General features: G+C 45.0%; 1 long non-coding RNA gene across 1 annotated transcript in view; it reads left to right on the forward strand.

Annotated features, from left to right (window-relative positions):
• Positions 1–16,229, forward strand: part of LOC116647042 — a 43,176-nt gene extending 26,947 nt beyond the window's left edge. Inside the window, exons 5-6 of the long non-coding RNA XR_004302264.1 lie at positions 13,528–13,641; positions 16,076–16,229. This is a non-coding gene — a long non-coding RNA (uncharacterized LOC116647042). The remainder of the gene's footprint in view (positions 1–13,527; positions 13,642–16,075) is intronic.
• Positions 16,230–17,375: the final 1,146 nt, after the last annotated feature.

A 17,375-nucleotide genomic window follows, 5' to 3' on the forward strand; every position in this document is an offset into this window, starting at 1 on the left:
TGTAGGCTCTCACGTGTAATTACTTCACAGTGGAAGTAATTGTAAAGTAAAGGTAATAATGAGAGCAGACAAGTAACTGTCAGACATTATCAGAAAGGAGATTTTATCCTTAGAACAGCTCTGTCTCTCCCCCACCCCTGCCACCTCCTCTTCTTTCCTTCCTTCCTTTAAAAAAATTTTTTTTAAATATAGCTAAAGTGCATTAACCATCTCTTTGTTTGCTCATGCCCCCTCTTGGGTGAAATGTTCTGTTGTCCCATGAACTTCCTCATCTAGGCTGCACTAACAATGCACAGGGCTTAAATTCTCCACCTCACTAACGTACAAGGCACTAGGCTGGCCCAGGAGAGTGGCCCTGACTGCATGCTAAGCAAGCAGAGCTGCAAAATGGCACATGGGTAGCCAGCGCTGGACTTGGAGGCTGAGGCTGGAACCCATAGATCACCTGTTTGGGAAATGAACAGGTCAAGCTTGTTGGGAATTGCCATGCATGACACCGGACTAGAGAGAGACACAGTTCAGGGCAAGTTCTAGGAATACAAGCCCAGGGAATACTCCCAGGTAAGCTGGGAGTATCGCCTGGCAAATGTCCCTGCACCTCCTTCATCCAAGATGTCCAATAACGCTTCAACAGGCCACTAAGGGCTGCTGAAAGAAGGTTCTGGAAGGGTATGGTTTGCAGAACCCCTTGAGCCACTTTAGCCCTCCCTCCCACTTCTCCTTGACTCTCCCTTCCTTTGGAAGGTGCTGCCATTGAGCACTGGTGCCCGGGATCATAACTTACCTGAGTACCCAATCTCTCCAGCTTTCTTAACGATCCAAGTCAAGAAAATCATTGCAATTTACAACCCCTCCCTTGTGGTACTGCCAAGCCTTTCTTTAGAAGGCAGTTTTATATTCCCTCTCGACTTCAGCATGCCATGTTTTCCTTTGCATATTAAAGGATGAAAATCGAGGTGATGGACACGTTCTCTCAGCACCAGAGTGGGCTGCCAAGTTTTTCTGGCGGACTCCACCTCCTCCTACAACCCTCCATTGCCAGTCTGGTCCTCACAGGGAGAATGCAAGAGAGTGCATTTGTTTCTCTCATTCTCTTGTCTTCTAATGAATCACCTGGGAAGTGACCAAGAAAAAAGAAAGTGAAAGTCACATGCAAGTGGGTCCAAAGTACTGTGGATTTTACAAGATTTTGATGCCGTACTGGACTGAGGGAACAAATTGTGTTTTATATTTAACTGCAGCAGGAGACTTTATGCTTAATAGGTTTTTTAATATAGTTTGACCTAGTACTGTCAAGAGAAAAACTACATTTTGTTCCCGCCTTACATTCAGAACATGATTTCTGCAGATAAATAATTTGTAATGCAGTTTCTATTACTAAGACAGTGTTTCATACATCTGTTTTATGTTTCATTAATGGTACAACAAATGAAACCATCAACCATCCTGCTTCTCTATATTAATTCAACCTACAAGAAAAATGTGTGATGACTCTAGACAGTAGGGCCGATTACCATGTCAGGGAAATCTACTAGTTTACTTATGGATCTGCAAAGGCTGCCAAAGCACAAATCACCATGCTGGCAAATGGCGATCCAATTTACTGTTTAAATCAAGAATGAGTGCCATGGTCTAATCCACAGCGGAGCAGTTTAGAACCCATTAAGTACTAATTTAACTTAATCTCCAGTACCCAACTGATGGTGAATAAGTCAGTTGGAATTGGAAACACCAGTGGGAGAAAGGCATCGTAAAGAAGGTTGTTGATGGGACTCTCCACCCTTCTTAAAAAGGGAACAAACTTGAGTTGGGCCAAAGAGACTCTATAGTTTTCTCTAGTGGTGAATAGGAGAGGAGCACTTTATTTAATCTCTCATATTAGACTAGTGTTACAAAAAATATTCAGGAAATTGGGGGGGAGCGGGATTCAGTTGGCTTGGGTTATAAAGGAAGTCAAGGGCTGAGCAAGCATTTAGTTCTGAATTTAGTACAGGCTTGACTGCTGTCCTTCACATCCCTCAAGGCAATGCCTCCGAGATACTCTGTAGATGGTTTCTTTTGCATCCATGTTCCGATAATAATGATGTGTTTGTGTTAGGAAGGTCCCATGCTTCCCTTTGGTTTCTCTTCTAACCAAAGCATACGCTTGTATGAGGAGGAGTTAGCTCAAGTTATGGAGCAATCTGGTTTGGGCTTAAAGGACATCATTCTGCAAGCCCACCCACTTCACTGGTTTCTTTTCCTTCAGTTCCCTTGAATAGTGCCTTTCACGACTCTTACTGCTGATCCCCAACATCCCGAATGTCTTTATCTAGGGTATTTGCCACCCACTGACGTCCTGCATACTCTTTTATCTTGGGACATTTTATAAGGTCCTTTTGTGTTTGGGGCATGGAAGAAAGCCAGAGTTGGAACTTTTGCCTTCATTACATTGGCAATGCGAAGACTGTGTTTCGTGTTGCATAACATGTTAATGTGGTATTGACGTGTGTGTATTTTAGCAGTAACTCTGGTAGCAAGATACCAGGAGAACCGTGCTCTAGACGGGGTCTTGAGTGTTGGCCTGCCAGAGCCAGGTATCATGATATACCTATAAGGAGCACAAAAGAGGGACATCTACTCTAACCTAGCCTGGGTGACTGGGATTAGGAAATATTTCAGTGTAATCAAAGAAAAAAAAAGATAGTTGGCCAAAATAAGAAGCGTAAAGGGTGGGGGGTAACCAGAGACAAAGATGACAGCATAAGAAAAGCAGAGAAGCAGCATGGGGGCAGGGGCAGGGGGCCCTGGAGTCTAAAGTTCAAGCAAGAAATTGCAAGCAGGAAAAGAAGGGGCAGGTTCATGAAGGTATTGTGTGTCGTGGCAGGAAGTCTGTACCTTCTTCAACAGGTGATGGGGTAAAACCGAAGGGTTCAGGCAGGGACAGTCTGGTTTCACCATGTGGAGGATAGAACTGGAGGAAGGACAATCAGGTTGGCATATTCAGTAGTCTAGACAGAGGATAATGAGGGCCCAGATGGTGGGACTGGGGGACAGAGAGGAAAGAGAATCATGGATCATTTAGGAGGGTTGGGGTCCCCAATAGGCCAGGAAGACAGGTACTTGGGACAGGCAGGGGACACAGGCACTCCGTCTTAGAACAGGTCACTGAGAGCACAGAGCTGAGACTCCAGGGACTACATTAGCTGGCATCTGGGTCAGCGTAGAAACAAAGAGGACCTGGGGCCCATGCAGGAGGCCCTCCTCACCCCTGCCAGCACTGTCTTCGCCCACTGCTGCCCTAACCTGGAGCTGGTCCTGAACTGAGGTGAACCGATGGCCTGGCAGGCAGTGATGTCTGTAGGTCTGACAGTAGGAAGTGAGAGAGGCCGAAGGCAGGAGAATCAGGCTGGAGCCACAAATCAGGAACGTGGCTACAGATGTTCTGCCACTTCTGCCCCCTCACTGCTCTGGGAGAGAACCCCGCAGAATAACCTCTGTGCACTGCACCTGCTCAACCTGCCCCTCTAAGCAAAGGCACAGGTTGGGGCTCACACCCTAACACCTCACCAAGAATGCCCTATGTAGTGGGGTGGAGAGGTCATGTTGCAGCATGGGCAGGTAGCCCAGATCTGACTTTTCCAGAGACAAAAGGGACTTGACCATGCTGTCCCCAAATCTACAGGGATTGTTCTCTTGTTCTTTCATTCACTAATGAATGAGTGGGCGCAGGGGGCACCACAAAGAAGATGTTGATGTGGCTCATATTTATGGAAATTACAGTCTAGTGGGGGAGATAAGGTAGGCATGGAAAGAGCATAAAACACGTGTTCAGGTCCACTCGTGAGATGGTGCTATAGACATTCTGAGGAAGGAGTGGTAAAATTTCCTGCTGTGGACATCATAAAGGTCCACTGGAGAAAGTGGCATTGAACTGGACCTTGATGAGTAGAGAGGACTGACCATCCAGGTGGAAGGAAAGGTCTAGAAAAGTCTCAGAAATGGGATGGTTCAGGGAATGCTAAACAGATTGGCTTATTTACTATGAAGGGCATGAAAGGAAGCTGAAGGAAACAGCCTGAACAGTGGGCCCAGAGTACCTCAAATGTCAGACCCAGAATTTGCACTTGATTCTGTCAGCTGCAGAAAGCCAGTGGGTCATTTTGAGAAAGGTAAGATATTTTCAGAAGGTATCTGGAGGAAACTCATTTTTTGCTCATGACATGGCTCTAAATCTTGAGAAATGTCCCACTTCTTCATTTTTTCCCTGCTGTTGTAAATGCAAATACTCCTTTCAAGCTTGCAAAAACCCAGTTCTGCTCTAAATGTAGTGAGCTATTGACTGATTTAAGTTTCTCCTTTTTTCTTTCACAGAAATGCTTATTGTGCTTAGCTGATAAGTCTAAAAGGACACAAGCCCAGCAGGCGCTAAGGCCGAGCCATATTTGGGGATGTAGAGCATTTGTGGAAATTAGAGCTTAATAATTTTATATTAAGGACTGTTGTGGAACAAGCACAATGAAATATTCATCCCATTCATAAGATTCAGAGTAATAAAATAAAATGTCCCAGGGATCACCTGCAATGGTTGGAGAAATGTTAATGGTGCCTTCCGATCTCAGGACCCACTCCTCAGTCTTAAAATAGAACACCCTAAAGGTGACAGAGATCCTATGAGAAGGGGCAAAATGAAAGGGGCCTGGGGTAGAGATTCCTAATACCTAGTAACAAGCCCCAGCCAACCCTGGGATTAGAGGCAACCACCAAGGTCAGACCATGGATTTCAAAACAGATACGAGGAAATGAGGACTGCCATTTCCCCAAGATCCGATATGAAAAAAAGGAAATTATGTTTCCCTTCCTGGATTTCTCCTTTCCTTTATTTCCTTTACTGTCTTCATTGAGCATTTAGATTCCCCTGTCTCTGCTGAGGCTGTGAAAGCCTCTATTTTTGTCAAAACTTGTTCTACTTATTCTATCCTTTCTCTCTAGTTAGTCTTTATGCTTGTAAACTGGGTGCCCCAGGCCTTCTTGGTCTGTAGACACGAAGATGTCTCATTAACCCAAATAGTTTAAGACTTCCTCTTCACATGAGCCTCCAGCCCTCTTTTCGAAGAATCATGTGCTCATGGACTTCTCTGTCAACCTTGTCACCTGCCACTTGATGCCAGGCCACCCTGGCCATATTCTCCGCATGGGCAATGGCTTCGGGAAGTCCTGCCATTGCAAGGGCTAATCAGACTTCTCCTAAGGATGAAAATGTTCAGGCCCATGTGCTGCTTCCAGATGATTCCCAAGCCTCCAGGCCTGAAGGTCCCGGAGAGGTGCAGGCTGGCGCCCCAAAGCGGAAACCGTGGCCTGCCACAGTGCTGTGCCTCCCTTTTCCTCTGAGCCTGTGCGGCATTGCTTATGCCCAAATCACACCATTTTCCTTCAGCTTCTATCTCTCGTGCCCCATTCCTAAGGATGGATGCCACCCTCTCCCATCCTCTGCCTTGTTGCCTGTCTGCCATCTCTCTATCGTACATCCTAGCTCAAAAAACACGGAACATCAAATACACGAAGAGTTTCAAGAAAAAAAAAAAAAACTACACGCACGCACGCACTCACACACGAACGCCACCTTCCCCCTTCATCTACCAAAACACAAATGCTCCTGCGCACATCAGCGCCTGCAGGTAGTGGAGGAACACATGCCTCCTGGCTCCATCAAGAGCCAGCTCGAGCTCTCCTGGGGGCTCACCTAGTCGTCCCCTGCTCCACGGCAAATAGATCCCCTCCCGCTTTGCCAGAATGCTGGCTCCACGTAGTCATTTATAGCCTAAAGCCACTTTTCACAATTGGCACTCCTCTGGTGTCAACTGTTGAAATCTGTTTGCCAAAATACTGCCTCACACGAGGCTCCGATTTGTTGTTGAAGTGCTGCTCTTTGTCGTGAAAGGGCAGTTTACCATTTTGGGCCAAGAACTGGATTTATAAGTGTTTATATAGCAATTTGTAAAATAGCATTTTCAGATGACTTCTGCGTATATGCTGTTAGGACAATATTTGCCTCCCGTGGAATGATGAATTGGGAAAAGCACGAGCTTTGGTGTCAGATAGACACAGGTTTGAATCCCAGCTTTGCCATTCACTGTGTGAATTTAACTTCCCTGAGTCTCGCTGGTGAAATAGAGCCAATAAAATATTGTCATGAGGATTCGATTAGATGACATATGTGAGGTCTTTGTTAGAAGAAAGAGACTCGGTACATGGTGGCTACCGTTATTTATATTATTAAAACACCTTGCATTGCCTACAGCTGTTGAAGAAAAACATTTATAAGCACTTGGGATAAACAAGGATGCTATATGCATGGCATTCATGCCACCTGTCTGTATTTCCACACATAGAGCAGACGTCATTAGTCAATAAGCCTACTTTTTCCCGGTGAGGCTAAACTTGGCCTCAGAATCTTCAACACAGTGTTACAAGCAACCACCACTGCTATTTATTTAGTAAATAAAAATTCAGGATGCCCAGTTATATTTGAATTCCAGATGAACAGTGGATGCTTTTTTAGTATATGGACATCCCATGTAATGCTTGGGACATACTTAATATATATACTGAAACCATTATACTAAAATATTACTTGTTATTTATCTGAAATTTAAATGTAACTGGGAATCTTGTGTTTTCTCTGGCAACTGTTACGGTTTGCATGTGAGTTGAAACTGACTTGATATCCCTGACCTCTACATGAATCTTGACTTTGGGCTGTCAGAGGATGAAAACTCAATTCTAACTAGTTTTAGGTATAAAAGCTAATTTACTAGCATATGTAGCTGGGAATTGCAGGAGTGGGTCTAGCCTCAGACGCTCTTGGATTCAAGAGTTCAATCAATATATGAAGTCTCTGTCCCTCGCTCTGGCTTCAGACCTCTTCCCTGTTGGCTTCTTTCTGCAGCCCAGCTCTCTTTCCACCTGACAGAGAGGAAGTCTCCCCCAGCAGCAGATTTATTTTTTATTTTTTTTTAATTTTATTGTTATGTTAATCACCATACATTACATCATTAGTTTTAGATGTAGTGTTCCATGATTCATTGTTTGTGCATAACACCCAGTGCTCCATGCAGAGCATGCCCTCTTTAATACTCATCACCAGGCTAACCCATCCTCCCACCCTCCTCCCCTCTAGAACCCTCAGTTTGTTTTTCAGAGTCCATCGTCTCTCATGGTTCGTCTCCCCCTCCGATTTCCCACCCTTCATGCTTCCCCTCCTGCTATCTTCTTCTTAACATATATTGCATTATTTGTTTCAGAGGTACAGATCTGTGATTCAATAGTCTTGCACAATTCACAGCACTCACCATAGCACATACCCTCCCCAATGTCTATCACCCAGCCACCCCATCCCTCCCACCCCCCACCACTCCAGCAACCCTCAGTTTGTTTCCTGAGATTAAGAATTCCTCATATCAGTGAGGTCATATGATACATGTCTTTCTCTGATTGACTTATTTCGCTCAGCATAACACCCTCCAGTTCCATCCACGTCGTTGCAAATGGCAAGATCTCATTCCTTTTGATGGCTACATAATATTCCATTGTATATATATACCACATCTTCTTTATCCATTCATCTGTCGATGGCTCTTTCCACGGTTTGGCTATTGTGGACATTGAGCAGCAGATTTATTTATTCCCAACTGAACAGCCAGGGAATTTCTTTTTCCCAGCTTCTGTTTCTCAACCCAGGCAATTCTGATTGGCCTCACTTAGATCTTGAGCTCACTTCTATAATTGTTGACATTCAGAAGGGCATGATCATGGGTCATGGGTCATAGACTGGATCATGGGTCTTTGCCTATAGGTGGGGGTTAGATGAAGCACCTCAATGGGTAGTCCCACCAGGATTCCTTGACATGGGAGAAGAGCCATTCCCAAGAGAAGCAGAGTGCCAGGCAGGAAAAAAAAAACAAAAACAAAAAAAAAACCCTACAGTGGTTCCAATTCTATCCTGAATTGTCTGTCTTTATAGAATTAGAGAAAGTTTTCAATATACAGGAAGGTCAGAATCTACAATTGAGATACAAATATGCAATCAACTATAGTAAATCCCAGGTGTGAGGGCATTTCTGATGGCAAAACACAGTGACCTGACACTAGCAAATGTCTTGTTGCAAAACGATGCAGAGAGAAAGAGAGAGATTTTGTGAATGATTGACGGGGACAGTAAGAATTGCTGGTAAATGCTCCTTAGGGAAGCATTTTTAACTCAGCCTTAGCTTTTAAACAGTTTTGAAGCATGGAAAAATTCCATGTTTTTCTTACGCCTTCGAAGCTCCTGACTGTCAGCACCCAAAGGACTGACAACAAGAGGTGCTTAAAGAGTTATCCTCTTTCCAGGGTCTGTAGCTGCACAGGGCGGAAAGGAGAAGCAAGGCCGTGCAGTGAGACTGTCACTGGGTTTGAATCCCAGCTTCACCACCTGCTGGCTTATGAGTTTGGACATGTTACTGAATAAGACAGGTCCAGTGCTCCTGCACTGAGGGGAGTTGCCCTTGAGACAAGGGTCATTCCCAGGCCAGGAAGAGATGTCTTGGGCAACAAGGTCCAAGAGCAAAAAAAGATCTCCATAGAAAGGGGCTGTAGGCAGGGCAGGTGACATCAACTGAAAAGACCACCCATTTAAGAAAGTAAGCCCTCACCCATCCCCATCCTCATCACCATGTGGGATCCTAGGATTCTGTGGAACATTTTTTATATGCACTATAATGAAAGATCTCTAAGAGGGGATTGTCCAAAATGCTATAGGGAAACAGAGAAGACATGGGGGAAGGGGTAAGTCCTGAGGGTCTCAAAGATATATTTACCAAGAAAAGGGACATCTAAGTCTGACTCTTAAGGCTGAATATGAGTCCGCCAAACAGAACAGAGAGGCAACAGCCCATGCAATCATGGACACATGAACATGCATGGTGATGTCCCCCAGACTTTTTTTGACTCTCAAACTGCATGTGCTACATACTCAAAGGCCCTCCTGTTCTGTTTTGAAAGAGAAAATATGTAAATAATTTAAGTGTTGGTTTTCTCTAAAAAATTAAGACTCGAAACAGACACCATACCTTTTTCAATGACACGAATCTCCTGGGACATCATTATGAATCCCAGGGGAACCACTTGGGAGCTCCGAGACTCTGGTGTGTCTGGACAGTGTGAGAAGTGTGGGCACAGTAGACTAGAGGGATCAGTGGGGAGCAGGAGGGAAGGAGCCTAGAAGAGGCTAGAAGAGAAGAAGTACCTGGACTGCAAAGCCCTATGTGCTGTGCACAGCGTGTGGACACATATGATACACAAAGGGGAAGCAAGGAAGGTTTTCAAGAAGAGGCTTGATAAAATGTGATGTGTTAAATAGTGAGTTGCTTTAACAGCAATATGACTATAGCTGTGGTAGACGGCTTCTAAAAGTGACTCCTAATGATCACTACCTCCTGGTGTCCACACCTTTGTAGGACCCTTCCCCTTGCATGTTTCTAAGGAATAGAATATGTATCTAGTCCTCATTTCTAAGGAATAGAATATGACAAAGATGATGGGATGTCACTTCAGAGATTAGGTTACTAAAAGCCTGTGTCCTCTGTCTTGCTGGCCATCTCTTGCCTTCTTGCGTGCTCACTCTGATGGGAGCCAGCTGCCATGTTTGAGCCACACCATGGAGAGGCCCACATCACAAGGAATGGAGGAAGAGCTCCAGCCAACAGCTGGGGATGAGCTGAGGCCCTTAGTCCATCAGCCCACAGAGAACAGAGTCTTACCACCAACCACAAGAGTGAGCTTGGAAGCAGATTCTCTCTCAGTCAAGCCTTCAGATAAGACTGTGGCCCGGCCAACACCTTGATTCTAGCCTTCCAAGAGACCTTGTAGCAGAGGCACATTACTTAGTTGTGTGCAGATTAAGTTGGAGCAATTTGTCCCACAGCAACGGATAACTAACACAATAGCTAACATTTATTAGCTCACATTCCCTTCCAAGCACTTTGTTAGTACTGTCCATGCATTAATGATCTCATGCAATCTTCAGGGGGTATGAGGTACCATAACGATCCCATTTTACAGATGAGTTCCGAGGCTTAGCTGGGTTAAGGAACTCTTCCAAGGTCACACAAGTACTAAGTGGTTGAGCTAGGATTCTAATTGTAATCTTTCTTATGCCAGAATGTTAATTCTAAACCACTACACTGTATGTTTTCTTAAATGCAGCAGAAGTCTTTGGAGGTAGTGGGGTAAGAAGGAGGTAGGGGAGTCATGAGCTTCTAGAAAACCCCCTCATTAAATCTACAGAAAATTGGAGGAGAGTAACTAAGAGCTGATAATTTTATTTCACCTTTAAAGGCTATTAAACACAACATACTGTAATGGAATTAGTGACCTTATTAAAACATTTACTCACACATTACTACTTGATAAAATTATGAGTTAATAAATCTTTTTACACCTATAAATGATACAACAAACCATTCATCTGAAGGCAAATCATCTGGTTACACCGACTCTCTGGTTTATTTCAGAGGTACTGGGAGTCTTTAAAAAGCCAATCAGACTTTAGGAAGGAAGGGATCTTCTTAAGATTCCCCCCCTTCCCTGTAATCCAGAAGGACACTGCCAGATGCCCCTCATGCCAGCCCCACCACCCACCATTCCTCTGGCCCACCCACCATCTGTTCATCTGGCAGAGTGCTGGGAATGCCCTCCTTAGCCAAAAATATCTTCACAGTTGCCTGGGGAGAATAGTAGGTTGGAGAGAAGGCCAGAAATGGGAGTGAGCAAAGGAAAATCATCTGCCCTCCAGTTTTGCTGGTGCAATGTGAAACCTTTCAGGGAAGAACTGAAGGCTGGGTGTGAAGGGGGGACATCCAAGACCCGGTGAGAGGTGCAGGTGTCTGGGAGGATGGGGGGGAGGACAGGGCATGTCCAGGATGGCTTCCTTAGCCCACAGATAGACATCTGTTTTCTCAGTTGGATTAGACTAGCTTATATCAGCTCTACTGCTTGAATCCACTCAAAATCTCCTTTCTCCCACTACTCATCCACCCCTTTTCATCCTCCCATTTAGGAGCTCCTTCTTTCCCCTTAATCATCTCTAACAAAATGGCCGATAGAAAATTTCCCAGAGACACCCCAGAATTAGCCACACATTGTAAAAGGAAGGTACAAGGAACTTTTGACTGACTAGGATAATTAGAGAGAAGGAGGTGTTGTTAAAACAAAACTAGTCCAAGTATGGTACAAAATGTATGAGAATGTAAATTTTTTAGTTAAAGTTATTTCCAACATTTAAGAACACATTTGTCATCCTACAGAAGTCGTCTAAATGTGTAAACATAATGCAATACTTTAGGAGCACAGAACATGATATAAATTGCTTAAATAAAAAAGTGGCCAAAAGTTTAACATCTGTTAAAATGTTTAGTCGTGGTTACCTTTTTCTTGGATGAGTTGTCCTTTTGATGTTCCTAATATTCAAACTAGACCCCACTGGGCAGAGGGACGGTGCCCTCCTTGTGTCCCTCCCCCACCTCCTCTCCTTGGCAGCCGGCCCCCTCGAGGCACTGAGACATCGGGTGGAAATCAGCAGCTCGCTGCGGAGCTGGAATCGCCTGCACACCTGCTACGTGTCGGCCAGCGTAATGTGACCATTACATGCATTTTTTTTCATTCACTCTCCACCATGACTCTAAAGTATCCACATTTCATAGAGGAGTAAACTGAGGCTTGGCGAGATGAGGTAACTTCCCCTGCTCGGAAGTAATGACAAGGGAAGTGAATTCAGGCAGCCTGCCTCTGGCATCCACACTCTTAGCCCTCGCATGGCGGCCTGCACTGGAGATCTGCTTACCTCTCCTCTGCAGGGTGGACCGCGGTGTCTCTGGGAGGAGTCCTTGGCAGAGGGTTGGGGCCACATGCTTTGGGCTGCAGCGTCAGGGAGGGATCGCTCTCCATTGTCTCCCCAGAGCCTAGCTCTGCACCTGGCACTAGGCAAACTGCAATAAATGTCCATGGCATTAAATCTCAAACAATTGGATTTATCTTAATTGTTAGCAAATACTCTGACAAATTTCCACTTTATAAATCGTAATCTGTAAACATATTAATCCTCCCCTGAACAGCACAAAAGTAAATGGCCAGGTGAAGGCATATTGGTCTTTGGCAGTAGTTTAGCCTGAGTTCCACTGAAAGCAGAGAGTCTCTTTTGATAAGTCATCCAAGGAAACAGGAGTGGAGAAACACACGGGAGGAAGGGAAGCTGATTCAAGGGTGAGCTCGAGTTGGATCACCACTGTGGGCCACAGGGACTCTGTGCCACCAGGATTCTGGGGAACCAGGAAAAACAGAAGAGCATTTCCCCACAGACTCCATCCATCCTCCAATGGCTAGGGGTTGCCCCCTGGGGCATCAGTGCACCTTAACTCCCAGGCTGCACCCACAGGTGTCCAGAGTCAGGGAAGCCTGGGCAGAAAGCGAGAGGTACGTGTAGAACTAAGGTGAGGACCTGGCAGATCACATCTGCTGGAGAAGTAGGTGGACAGAGAGGATATGAGGCCGCCACAGGAAGCATCCAATCCAGGCCGCATGTAGGCATGAAATCTACAGGGGACTCCCATGCTGGGCTGGAGGGAGGGCAGAGGTACTCCTTAGAATGTCTGGGTGGTACCAGAGGTCTATCTCAGACACACTTGGAAAGTACTTTTTTTTTTTCACTCTTAAATCAACAAATTGGAGGTCTATTCAGATTAAAAACTTTTTTTTAAAATGCAAATAAGTGAGAGAGGCCAAGGTTAATTCTACAGGTCATTCAAACCTATTGTGAGTGCTTTCATGAGATTGCCTAAAATCACAGGGAGGTGAGAAGCAGGAGTTTGGGAGGAAGACACTGGGAGAAGGATAAAGAATAGTGAGAAATGACTGGCATACCTGGTAAATGTGAAGTAGGGTGCTCTGTGGGCTCTGTGGGCTGCCCCCATGGGAAGCCCATGTAAATGGATCCGTGTGGCCTGCAGCAGAGACATGGAATGTACATTCTACATTAGTATTAAGCCTGCTTTCCTTGAGCTCTCTTCTGAGAAGTATAAAAATACACTCAGAAGCAGCAGATGACACATTCCTTATAACTTTAGAAAAGTATTAGAATTCTCCGCCTTGTTTACAATGAGGACTTTTTGTTTCCTTGGGAAGTATTGAGCTATGCAGGTAACTTGAAGTTTGTCAAAAAATGACCTCAATTTTTAGCAAGTTGGTTGTTCAAAGTATAGCTGGAGTGCAGGGTGGAGGCAGGGCAACAGGGTCCCCAGCTCATACTTACCAGAAAGGATTCTGCTGGAAAAGCTGCAGTCACTGGACACATCAGTGGGGAAAGCAACTGGCCCCCTCCACTAGTAATAATTACAATAACAATGATAGCAAACTCTAATAGAACATGTATTTGATGTTCCAGGTGCTGTTCCAAGTACTTCATGTATGTTAACTAAGTATGAGATAGGTACTATCATTACCTCTTTCTTACAGGTGAGGAAATTGAGGCACAGAGACGCACAGGAACTTGTCCAGGGTCACACAGCTGGTAAATGAATGGCAGAGCTGTTAATCAAATTCAGGCCACCAGCCTCCAGAGCCCTGCTGGTGAGCATCCTGACCATGGACATACTCAGGAAAGCCTACATGAACTCCATGGCTGGGGAAAGTCCGGAACTAGGAGGCAAATACCTGTGAGCCCGCCAAGCTCAGGGCACCTGGTGTAGGGGGTGGGACTAGGGTGAAGCCCATGGCATCCTGGGCATTCATGGTTCTCCAACAGAACCCCAGCAGAGAAGAAACACTGGATTATACTCCCTGGGCAAGAATAGGAACGTGAGCCATGTAAAGACTTGACTCTTCTGCGCGAGGAAGCGTGGGGTGTTTGTGGGCAGTGTGTCCAAACTCTTCCCTCCGTGTATGCGGCTGCCTCGGTCCAGGTCACCAGCGTGTCTCACTGGGGCTTCTGCAGTGCCTCTTCAGTGGTTTTTTTGTTTGTTTTTACCTTTGCTCTCTCCTGTTTGACAGATCCCATGATCTGTTAAAAATGTCAATGAAGGCATGCCTCCCCTTTGCTTAAAATATTTTAGGGGCCTCCCATTGCACTTTCAATAAAGTCTCAGTGTCTTGCCATGGCCCCCTGAGGCCAATGCACCGTCCTCTCTCTCCCTGACTTCCCCTCACACCCCTTTCCCCATCGTTCTTCCTGAGACAGTCACGCTGTTGGTCCTTTTGGCCAATCCTTTGCCCACCTGGAGGCCTTTCTGCAGCTGCTCCCTTTCCCCGGGGCGTTCTGCCCTGCACTCAGCCTGGCTGGCTCCTTCTCACTCCTTGCCTTGGTTCGTTTTATTAGGTGCAGATCTGAGTCCATCCTTCGGTTAAGTGTGTAGCACATCGTCACAACTAGACTACTCAAGACTCTCCCCTCCTTGTATCACAGACTATTTTCCTCTCCTTCCCTAACTCTTGCTCTCATTCCCTTCTCCCCATAGAGGGATTGAGATTGGCTCTAACGTACCCTTGGGAAGAACATTGGGATGTTTCTAGTGTGTGTTTTCTGTGTACATAAAAGGAGTTCTCATTCTGTTTCCTGCCTTTTTTACTTAACGGTACAACCGACTTCCAGAGCTAATCACATCCCTGTTCATCCGGCCCACTGCTCCTTAGTGTTCTGTGGTAATACATAGCAATTATTCACACTAGCCATGGGCCCCTCCAACTCGCTCCTATTATAAACATTATCATAATAAACATTCTAGAACACATTTTCTTATGGACCTGAGCACTGTTATTCAACAGAACAACATCTGGGAAAAACAACCGCCTCCAGCACTCTGTATCTACAGAGCAGACCTGGGCTCAGTATTCTTAAGAGCCACACAAAGACCTAAAAATGGGGCACATGTTCCAAGCTTGTCTGCAGGGCTACGGAAGCTCTCTCTTGGCCCTGTTACTGCTCCCATTTCTCTCTAGGAAGCTGTCCTTTTCTGTTCCCCACTCCAGCCACAGTACTCCCCACTACATATTAATGCCATACCCCCCTCCTATTTCCTAGCCTTGGACTCGCTGTCCATCACTTAGAATCTTCAAGCTCACCTAAGGGTGGTCATATTCCCCTTGGCTATTGTCCACCCACTGCAGGGGCAGCTTCTCATATGCAGGGAACTTGGATCTAATAGGGGTTTAGCAGTAATTGTGCAGAAGCAGGGCATCTAATTGAGATATTCATGTCATTTTCTTAAAGGTCACCTCCCTTGTCCAATCATGGCAGCTTCCCCAGGGTATTTCTGAAGCCTCATTTTAATGGCATGATACTATTCCTGAGGTCACGTCCCTCCACATTCTACCCTAGAAAGAAGCCGACACTGTCCCCTTCCCTGCTTCCAACCCTTTGTTTTATTGGTTCGTGCAAAGCCTCCGTCTTTGCTCCAAAGTGCTGTCCGGGAGCCATGGCTGCCCCAACTACCCTGTGGAAAGTCCCCGAGTGGGCTCGGGACGTGGTGTCCACGGCCTCAGGTTCATTTCTTTAGCAGAAGAACAACTAAGCCAACATGAAACAAGTAGGCTTTTTCTGATTTCTGGGACAGTTGCCTCACTTCGATTGAATTATATTGAAATAACTTAGGTTTTAGGAGGATCAAACGAAGAATGCTTTCTGAACGGGTTCAAATCAACTTCTGTTTGCTTGAAGATTTACGGGAGGTTCATCGGCCAGCCAATAAATTCTGGCCTACATTTGGGTCTCCTTTCAAAATGATTTTGAAAGCCCACAGCCCCTCACCAGATTAAGGGGGAAGTCATGAGCCCATTTGTTCTTTACAACCCCTGCTGCCACAACGAAGCTGAGCCAGTAGTTAGTGAATTGCAGTTACAAAAAGAAACAAGTTTAGCCCAAGTTTTTCTGTGTCTGTATGTTTTCTCATTCCCTGGGAGAAACCTAAACTTCTTTTTCGAACCCTAAGATGTCATTTAGATTGCCATCAAAGAAATGGTGCCCCCTGGAAATGATTTTACTTCTGATCTTTTTCATATGTGTTTACAGAGGCGCCTGGGTCTGTGACTGATTTCTGAAAACCTAGCACCTGGCACAAGAAAAGGCTTTAACAGTCTCACATATCCATGCCCGGACATCGCTAATATCAAGAAAAGAGGTATGTCAGTGCTTTGTTCCAGTTTCAGAATGTCAATGAATAAAAATAAAGATGATAATGATAAAGTAGCTAAAATAAATTGTGTGGTTAATATGTGCCAGGTTCTGAGCTAAGCTCATATTATCTCATTTAATAGTCTAGACTTTCCAGGGGTGACTTAACTGAAGCTCTGACCTTGCATAACTTGCCAAATTCCCATGGCTACTAAGTGGCAGAGCCTCAGTGTCAGAAGAAGTCTGATTCCAAAGCCAGTTTTCTTAAGTACCACACATTTCTCTCCCCTAAAGTGCCATCGGAAGGTTCTCGGCATCCTTTATAAGCCCTTACAAATTGGGACACATTTTCTTCATATCTGCCATTTTCCTTAAGTTTTTCAGAAAAAGGATCTTTGTTGCTCTTGTGAATTCATCTGGAGACATGGAATGTCAGGCATTGCTTATGAAAAAAAAAAACACCTCACCAATAAATAAATAACCAAATGAGTGTTGTTTTTTGCTCTAAGTGTGTTTTTAAGATTTTTTAAGCTCCTGGAGGACACTTCAGGGCCATAAACTATGTAAAGAGTTAAGAATATTGACTCATACAGAAGTAATCCTTTTTATATGATATGGCATCCAGGGATGAATTTAGCAGATAAAATAACCCCCCATTTATAAAGGCAGGTTTAAGGAAATAATGGCTTACCAATTGGTAAGCAAAGGGAAAACAAAATGTCTGTTCCCACTGCTGCTATGTTCCAAGTACACGGCTGATTTGTCCTCGACTGTGTGAGGAAGGAAGAAGCATAAGAGCCAGAAAATTGGGGTATTTAAGGTCACACTAAGCTCACTCCACCATAGTTGGGCCATTTTCTTTCATCCACTCAAAGCTGTCGCTTGACCACCTGCTGCGTGCACAGTAGTCACCCGGAATACAAGGTGGTGAACAACACAGAAATAGTTCCTGCCCTGCAGACCTTATCATTAGCCCTGGTGTCATTTCACTCCTAAAACTCAGACACGCAGGTATAAAACTTTATTTCTCTATAATTCAGTTTAATTTAGTTCTCAAACCCTCACATCCTTTTGACAGCAGGAAACAATCTTGCAATTCCAGGTATAACTCACTTCTTTCCAGATTAAAACAAAGTCTTTTTTGGGTGAGGAATTGGTTCAAGTTTTCCTTCCTCTCCTTTCCCCTTCCCTTAGGGAG

Source organism: Phoca vitulina, unplaced genomic scaffold, assembly GCF_004348235.1.
Source record: "Phoca vitulina isolate PV1807 unplaced genomic scaffold, GSC_HSeal_1.0 scaffold38, whole genome shotgun sequence".
Taxonomy (NCBI): Eukaryota; Metazoa; Chordata; class Mammalia; order Carnivora; family Phocidae; genus Phoca; species Phoca vitulina.